Source organism: Lathyrus oleraceus, chromosome 3, assembly GCF_024323335.1.
Source record: "Lathyrus oleraceus cultivar Zhongwan6 chromosome 3, CAAS_Psat_ZW6_1.0, whole genome shotgun sequence".
In the NCBI taxonomy this organism is placed as follows: domain Eukaryota; kingdom Viridiplantae; phylum Streptophyta; class Magnoliopsida; order Fabales; family Fabaceae; genus Lathyrus; species Lathyrus oleraceus.
In genome coordinates, this window is record NC_066581.1 from 284,343,269 (window position 1) to 284,351,972 (window position 8,704).

Consider the following 8,704-nt stretch of genomic DNA (forward strand, 5'->3'; position numbering starts at 1 on the left):
ATGCTTATAGACAACTCAAGATTCATGAGAGGAATTATCCTACCCTTGATTTAGGGGTAAAGATTTGAATTTTTTAGTGATCATAAGAGTTTGAAGTATCTATTTGATCAGAAAGAGTTGAATATGATGCATCAAGGTGGCTAGAACTTTTGAAGTATTATTGATTTCGAGTTGAATTGTCATCCGCAATCTATAATGGAAAAGTGATTAGGTAGGAAACTGTTAGCTCAAAATTTTGACGCCCTCTTCAAATTACTAAAATTGGAAAGTCTGTACAGCTGGTTTCGACTAAGAGGTGATTCGACCAGCTGAAGGTAGACTGGATTAGCTGATTGAATAAAGATTAAGCTTATAGCTGAAATTTCGGAGCAGTTCCTTTAGGAGAAGTTAGAAAACGGTTTCGATCAAAGATTTGAAATTTAAATAAATGAGGGAAGATTACCTTCGTTAGAAATCGCGAGGATACACGTGGAAGCAGAGTGAATGAACATACGCATGCAGGACGCCACGTGTATCGACGTGATTGAAGAACCATCAGGGCGGTTATTTCGATCCAGTATAAATATAGGGTCTTAGAGTTAGAAAAAGTGTGTCAAATTGTGTACAAAAAACCTGGAAATTTACTAAGTATTCGTGTGAAGAAGAACTGTAAAATGCAGAATGTACGTTGTCTACACCATTGTTTAATCATTTCAAAGCATTATAAAGTTATCTTTACTTGCTCTTCAGAAACATCTTTCCTTGTTCTTTACTCTCAAACACTTTATTTCTTACTTCTTCATTTACAAGGTTAAAGATCCTTAGTTCCCTTTCTTACTTTGAACTTTTACCTTACAGTTTTAAAGATTCCAGCACTTACCAACCTTTTTGATTATTTTCAACCCTTCTATAATTCTCGTCATTTACTTCTTCTTTAATAGTTCTAAATACTGATTTAAGATTGTTCTTTTGTTCAAGTCACTCTTTTGTCTTTAGTTTTTATTTAACGCTTTGAGTTGATGTTTAGTTCGATTATTTATTAATGTTACGTGTACGAGAAATTTAGCACATGTCCTAGGATCAATCTGATCGATCCTGTGAGAGACCAAATTTAGAAATTTGGAAGATCAGCGGTTGTTTACCATTTTTCAAGGTAAACAAATTGGCACGCCCAGTGGGACAGTGTTAACGTTCTGTTTGATTGCTAAGTTTTGTTTGAGAAAAGATTCGTTGTATGCTCTTAAGAAGTGGTAAAATAGCCATAAACGACGAACGACGAACATAGAGAGAATCATAGACGGGGATGGCGAATATGAATCCGCCAGAAACTCAGAATTCTCAAAACCCATCAACTAGCAGCATAGTGCCTCCTTCTTCTTCGATGGGGGCAAATATGGGTACAACGCGTGCGTCCGAAATAGTTTCGTCTATGGTGAGTTCGATTCCTACGCCTTCGATCTCCAACTCTGAACCAATTCTGACTTATGTGGGACCTAGGGGACCTCCCCACACTCCTTCACTGATTAGGGACATTCCAAATAGGCCGTTGGTACCTTCTGGTTTTTCAATACCATTTAACGGTCGAGAACAGTCGTATGGAATGCCAACTTCAATGATGGCCAATCTACAGAATATGGGTTCTACTTTTTCGGAACCAGCAGCTAACATAAATTCACCAGTACAAGGGTTTGGGATAAACGTGGGTCGAACCAATCAGGCGTTAGGTTTAAGACACCCAGTACAACTACCCACTCTTACCAACAATTCTGCGGCGGCATGGAGGCAACAAATGGACGAAATCAATCATGGAATGGTCCAGATGTTAACTCAAACTTTGGCCATTGTGTTAAATCCTTTGATTCAGAATACAACTCATTTGAATCAACAGATGACAGCACAAGTGGCTCGAATGTTTGAGTTTCTTGGTATACCTCAGTACCAGCGTCCCCCGCCCAGGGATTGGGTAAGAGAAAATCAAGAGCCCACGCCTGAGGAGGACCTCACCATTAACCAGGTCCCACAAAATCAAGGGGGAATAGTAGTACCTCTTAGGATCAAACCACATGTGCACAGGGAACCAAGGGTGTTAATGGTAAATAGGAATCAAAATGTTGATGATATCATACAGCAAGTTCGACATGATGATGTGGCAGCAGATAATAATCTAGCAGCCATAGTCGAGAGAATTATGGTTCGAAATGGGGTAAATTTTGGTCTCAAAAGACCCAATTATACATCGCCTTTGGCAGAATATGTCTTACAGACAGATGCGCCCCTGAGGACCAAAATCCCCAAATTCACCAAGTTTGCTGGGGATACTATTGAGTCTACTGTCAAACACGTGGCGAGATATCTAATTGAAGGTGGAGATATGTCAAATAACGAGAATCTTCGGATGAATTTTTTTCCAAGTTCTCTTACCAAGAATGCTTTTACATGGTTCACAACTTTGCCCCAGAATTCGATCCATTCATGGAACCAGCTCGAAAGAATGTTCCATGAACAGTTCTACATGGGGAAAACAAAGATAAGTTTGAAAGAGTTGGCTAGTGTCAGATGAAAATTCACTGAGCCAATTGACGACTACCTGAATAGATTTCGACTACTCAAAGCCAGGTGTTTTACGCAAGTGCCAGAACATGAGTTGGTCGAAATGGCCGCTGGGGGCCTTGATTACTCGATTAGAAAGAAGTTGGATACTCAATACCTAAGGGATATGGCCCAGTTTGCTGACAGAGTTCGACAGGTAGAACGTTTAAAAGAAGAAAAGGCTAGAAAAAACAAAGGTAAAAGGGTAGCCTATGTCAATTTTAGGAAAGATCATGAACATTCAGGCCTTGAAGTTCCAGACTTCGACGATACTGAGATCGATCTTGCTGAGTTGACACAGGGGCCACCATATGCGTGCAAAGCTTTGGCCCCTTCGAACGGGAGAAACCCTGTCGAACCTGAAAAGAATGACAGGTTTCCTAAGAAAACATATACTTTCGACGTTACAAAATGTGACAAAATTTTCGACCTACTGGTTAAAGATGGTCAAATGATAATACCTTCGGGTGCTAAAGTACCTCCTTTAGAACAAAGAAAGAAACGAGGGTTTTTTAAATACCATAGTTTTTGGGTCATAAAACGTCTCAATGTTTTCTTTTCAGGGATTTGGTGCAGAATGCAATCCAGGAGGGAAGACTCAAGTTCGGTGATAAGCCACGGAGCCAGATGAAAATCGACTTCGATCCTCTGCAAATTGCTGAAGCTCATTATACTGAGCCAGAGGGGGTGAATTTCATTGAAGAAGCTGATGATTTCTGTATGACTAAAGTTACTGAAGACTTCGTTCATGAGCCTGTCATTGTTAAAGTACATGAGTACTTCGAGCAGGCACCTCGTGATGGTTTGGCCCTAAGGGGTGCGGAAAACATCGAGAAGGAAAATGTTGAAGCCTCAGATATCGAGGATGCTAGAAATTCAAAGTTAGTGATGATCACTAAAGAGACCGTTGATAGTTTCATTCAGCTAGACAAGGCCACTGACGGCCTTCAAAAACAATTCCAAAAGCTGGCTATTACTGAGGAGATCCACATGGAAGTTAATATGGTGGAGGTATCTCGAGAAGTCTCAATGGAAGTCGATGATAAAGGTAAGAAAGAGGAATACAATAAGGCCGTCTTTCCTCAGGAAGAGGAAACATTGTCAGATTTCCTTCGAAGGTTCCAAAAGAAGAAATCGGAGGTGATGTTATGCCCCAAGTGCAGTGTTGTCTTCGACAAAAAGGCAACTCAGAATCTGGAGGGGGTTCTTTGATCCTTGGAGATATCCTGATCCTAGGCGCCCTATGATGAAGTTGAATGAAACCAAACAAGCTGGGTGAAACTTCCAACCCATGACCTTTAAGCCAATCATCGAAGGGTCAGATGGGAAGTGGGTCAAGCAGGCTGAGGGGAGAAAACGTGGCCATGGCAAATGGCAGAAGTTCGAGGTTGAAAGAGGCTCATCGCTGGCCTATCGCCAGGAATTCCGATCCGACAAAAGGACCGCACATGTGTCCGAAAACTATAAAGGAAAGAATCCCATGACAAGGTCTTAGTGGAGAAGAGAGCAGAGAAGGCGAAAAGCCAAAAGAGAAGCTGGCGAAATGGACCAGGCTGAATCAAGTACCAACGTGATGGGGAAGAAAAAGGATGGTCATAACCTCACCAAAAGAGATTCCAAGATTTCAAATAAGACGGCCGGAGAAAATCAGATAGCTGCAGAAGACAGGTTATTAACTGACAACTTTGACTCTGGTTCGGAGGATTCCTTAGACATTCTGGTCAGAGTGGTATCCGTGATGCCCATAGAATTTGATCGGATCACCGAAGTCGATGATAATGACAGTATCACCGAAACAGAAATGGCCGCCCACAAACCGGTTTGTTACTATATAATGATTAATGGTTGTGTCGAAGAGCAAAATGCTTTTTTCGAACGGCCTAGTGACACCATAAAGAGCCATTTAAAACCCCTTTTCATCACCGGAAAAGTAGAAAATATCCTAGTTAACAAAATACTGGTAGACTGTGGGGCGACTGTGGATCTGATGCCCCATCGCATGTTGGTGAAAATTCGCAAATATGACACTGATGTCAAACCTCATAATATGGTATTGACCAATTATGAAGGCGAAGTAGGCTCCACCCTGGGGGCTATCCAAGTTGAATTGACTGTAGGAACGGTTACTAGGTCCACAATGTTCATGATTGTGGAAATAAAGGCAAACTACAACATGTTGCTGGGAAGAGAATGGATCCATGGAGTCGGAGCAGTCTCGTCTTCGATGCACCAGAGGATTATAATTTGGCGTCCAGATGGCATTGTTAAAAATATAGAGGCGGATCAGGGATATTTCAAAACCCCTATTAATCATGTCGACAAACGCCAATTCGACAAGCACTTGGCTACTATAACCCCTTGTGATTCAGCTGAGTTTTCGTTCACCCCTGATGACAACGCCTACTGTTCCTTATCGCTCCACCCCTACTATGGTTTCCGGTGGGACAGAGAGGTAGTAGGTGAAGACAACTTCGGGTATTTAGGAGTAGCCGGAATTGACCCCACAGGGTGGGGAAGTGAATTCAGTGATGATGACTGAGTTCGCATCATTAAAGAGGATTTCGGCCTACATAGCCGAAAACAAGCAGCAATTGGCCTTAGAGGCCGAAATAAAAAACATGGTTGTCGAAGGTCCTGGAAAATATTTTGACCCAAGTGTTAGACTATGGCACGGATCTAGAAGGGGGGGGGGGTTGAATAGATCCCAATTAAAAACTTGAGTCGGCGCTGCCAATTTAAAAGAAAATTGGTTTTGAAAGTTTGTTTTAAGTGCGGAAGCGGCCGAGGAAAATTTTAGTCTAAAACGAACCGTTATTGGAAAACCGGATATGCGTTAAGCTAATGGATTAGAGATAAAGTGAAATACAAATCACTACACTATTTGCACACTCAATGATATATTTCACTAACTAGCAAGCCTAGTTCCAATGATCCAAAATACCAAATTAAACTGGATGCAAACTTAAGACAACTTTGGCTTATGCAAATTAACAAACACTTGGTGTGCATAAACACTTCAAGAGATATTTGAGTTGAGTAAGTAATTCAAATTTATCTAGTACAATATACTGTTGTACTTTGGATTCAAACAACAGTCTTAATATCTTACTCAACTTATATCACCGTTTGATAAAATTGCTTAAACTAAAATCACTTAATTTTTAAGCTGAAAAACACTTATGCAGAAAATTAAAGAAGACAGAGATTTGATGAGGCAGTTCCCCCGCCGTCCTCGCTTCGGGGTGATAACACGAAATTATATCATATTTTAGGACTTAATTCCATTAAATTCTATGACTATTTATTTCGGTTTACTGCATTTTATGAGATATTACGTGGTATTTTCTTCCTATTTGTCTCAGGTAGTCTATTTTGAAGAACAAGTGAAAATGGAAGAAAAGGAGGTGCAAAAAGGAGAGAAAAGGAACCAAATGCCAAAGCCCAGCCCAAAGCGCACAAGTCACCAATGTTGTGTCTGTGACGGACGTCACAGGGTGCGTGACGAGCGTCACGCAAAACAGCCTTGTGACGGACGTCACACATGGTGTGACGAGCGTCACACCATTCCACTACCTTTTTGGCGCAAGTAACGCCCTCAGAAGACTTGAAGAGACGTTGAGGAGTTTGTGTCCTATATCCACGCCATGCATTTAGCCACGTTGAAGACCCTGGGAAACGAAAAGCAGTTACCAACACCAATATAAATAGATACTTCAAAAACCTAAAGAGGTTCCTCGGTTTTTCCACGCTCATACTGCCGAAGCTTTTCCAATTTTCTTTCTTTTTACGCTTTTGCTTATTTTTCTTTTCCAGCAACTTAACATTGTTTATTTATTTCTTTTGCAAGTTCTACATTCTTTTTCCCTTGCAATTTACCTTTCTCTTTTTAGCATTTAGATATTTTTCGCATAATAGTTTCTACACCGGAAACTATTGTGCAACTTTTTATCGGATCTAACCTTACGTTAGATTCTAGTTTTATTTCCTTGGTTTAATTTATTGATTAATTGAAGAATCCAAGAACAAATCCTACCGGCTTGTGGTGGAGTGTTCAAGACTATTGTATTACGCATTCAGGTTCTTTAATCATTATTTAATGTTTTGTTTTATTATTTATCTATATTATCTGCCTGGAATGAGTCTGTTTATGCATGATATGTATTCTTGTTTATTTAGCATGTCTGGCTAATTCGCCTAGATATCGGTATGTAAAGTAAGCAGAATAAGGGATCAAGACTGAGTCGGTCTATTTAAACTTAAAATTAAAATCAATCTTTTTACGGTCTCAACTTACAGGTTTAATAACAAGATTTTTTACAAAAGTAAAAGACATAAAGAAGTTAAAATCAATAGAGCGAGAGTTTGAGGTTTTAACTGGACAGTGTAAGTTAGGCATTAATTCTAGATCAGGGCGAGAGCAAGTTTTAGAGTTAATTAAATTCTGACCTTTTCCAAAAAGTATTTTTAATGATTGAATGTGAGGACGAGAGTTAAGCATTTGGATTTAATTATATAACCTAAGTCAACAGAGCGAGAGTTTGAGATAAGGGTGTTTAAAACGGTCAGTGTTTTCTTAAAAAGAGTTTCTGCAACTTTATTGCTTTCAAAATATGGTTTTTGACTTAATTATAAGTGACAGCTACATTAATATAAAATCATGGTTTATTCAACAGAGCGAGAGTTTGAGATAAAACCTTTAACCAGTAAAGTTAACTGAAACGATTTATTTTAAAACCAAGAAACCGACAAAAACTTGATTCCCTAGTTTTGACGAACTACATACCGATATCCGTTTTATCAATATTTAATCTAGATCTTAGTTTAGCTTTTAGTTTTTCCCCAAACAATCAAACATTTTTCACCTTAGCTTTACGTAGTAACCTTAGATAACGGTATATCGATTCATAAGTCCCTGTGGGATCGATATCTTTTAAAACTACGCGATAGAACTGTGCACTTGCAGTTTGTATCCCATTCTCGACTCATACAGTCGAGCGATCAAGTTTTTGGCGCCGTTGCCGGGGACTTTTATTTAATCAATATCGTAACTCTTCCGTTACGCTGTAGAGACTAAGGTTTCTTTTTCTTCTATTCTTTCTTTCGTTGATTTGTATGCCACGCACTCGCTCACAAGGCGAACCGCTCTATTTACGAATCAACGACATCGAACTATATCTCCGAGTCTTACGACGAATTCGGGAATATCGTGCTGAAAACAATCTCCCTCCAATCGAATTTCCAGATCTCAAAGATCTTCTTCTTTCACCCGAGATGGCAGAACCAGCTCGTGCTCTTAGAGATTACGCCGCTCCATCGCAAGATGAGCCGCATTCAAGTATTGCTCCGCCCGCAATCGAAGCAAACAACTTCGAACTTAAACCTTCGCTGTTGCAGGCTGTGCAACAGAACCAATTCTCTGGAAATCCTACCGAGGATCCGAACCTTCATTTATCCGTATTTGTCCAATACGCTGATACTGTTAAAGCTAATGGTGTCACTTCAGAGGCAATTCGACTTCGTCTTTTTCCTTTCTCATTAAGAGATAGCGCTAGAAGATGGCTTCAATCTCTCCCTTCCAACTCAGTCACCACATGGAACGAGTTGAAGAAAGTTTTTCTTGCCCGATACTTTCCGCCAAGCAAAACAGCTATGTTAAGAGCCCAGATAAACGGATTTAAACAGAAAGACAACGAGTCTCTTTTCGAAGCATGGGAAAGATACAAAGACATGATGAGACTTTGCCCACACCATGGTTTGGAAGACTGGTTAGTAATTCACACATTTTATAATGGTCTCTTATACAACACAAGGTTAACAATAGACGCCGCTGCAGGTGGTGCATTAATGAACAAACCTTATGCTGATGCTTACCAGCTTATCGAGAGCATGGCCCAAAACCACTATCAGTGGGGAACCGAACGAACAACGGTGGAAAAACCTCAACCGAAAACTGGCATGTACGAGATAAGTAACCTTGATCACGTTAATGCAAAAGTGGATGCTTTGGTCCAGAAAATTGAAAGTTTAAACGTATCACCTCCAGCCGCTGTGGTTGCTATAACTCAGAATTGCGAGGTCTGTGGAATCCAAGGTCACACTCCTACGGACTGTCAACTTTTGACTGGAATCCAAGCAG

At 40.2% G+C, this 8,704-nt stretch overlaps 1 pseudogene; it reads right to left on the reverse strand.

The window, feature by feature from the left end:
• Positions 1-8,224: 8,224 nt before the first annotated feature.
• Positions 8,225-8,324, reverse strand: LOC127133812 (uncharacterized; annotated as a pseudogene).
• Positions 8,325-8,704: the final 380 nt, after the last annotated feature.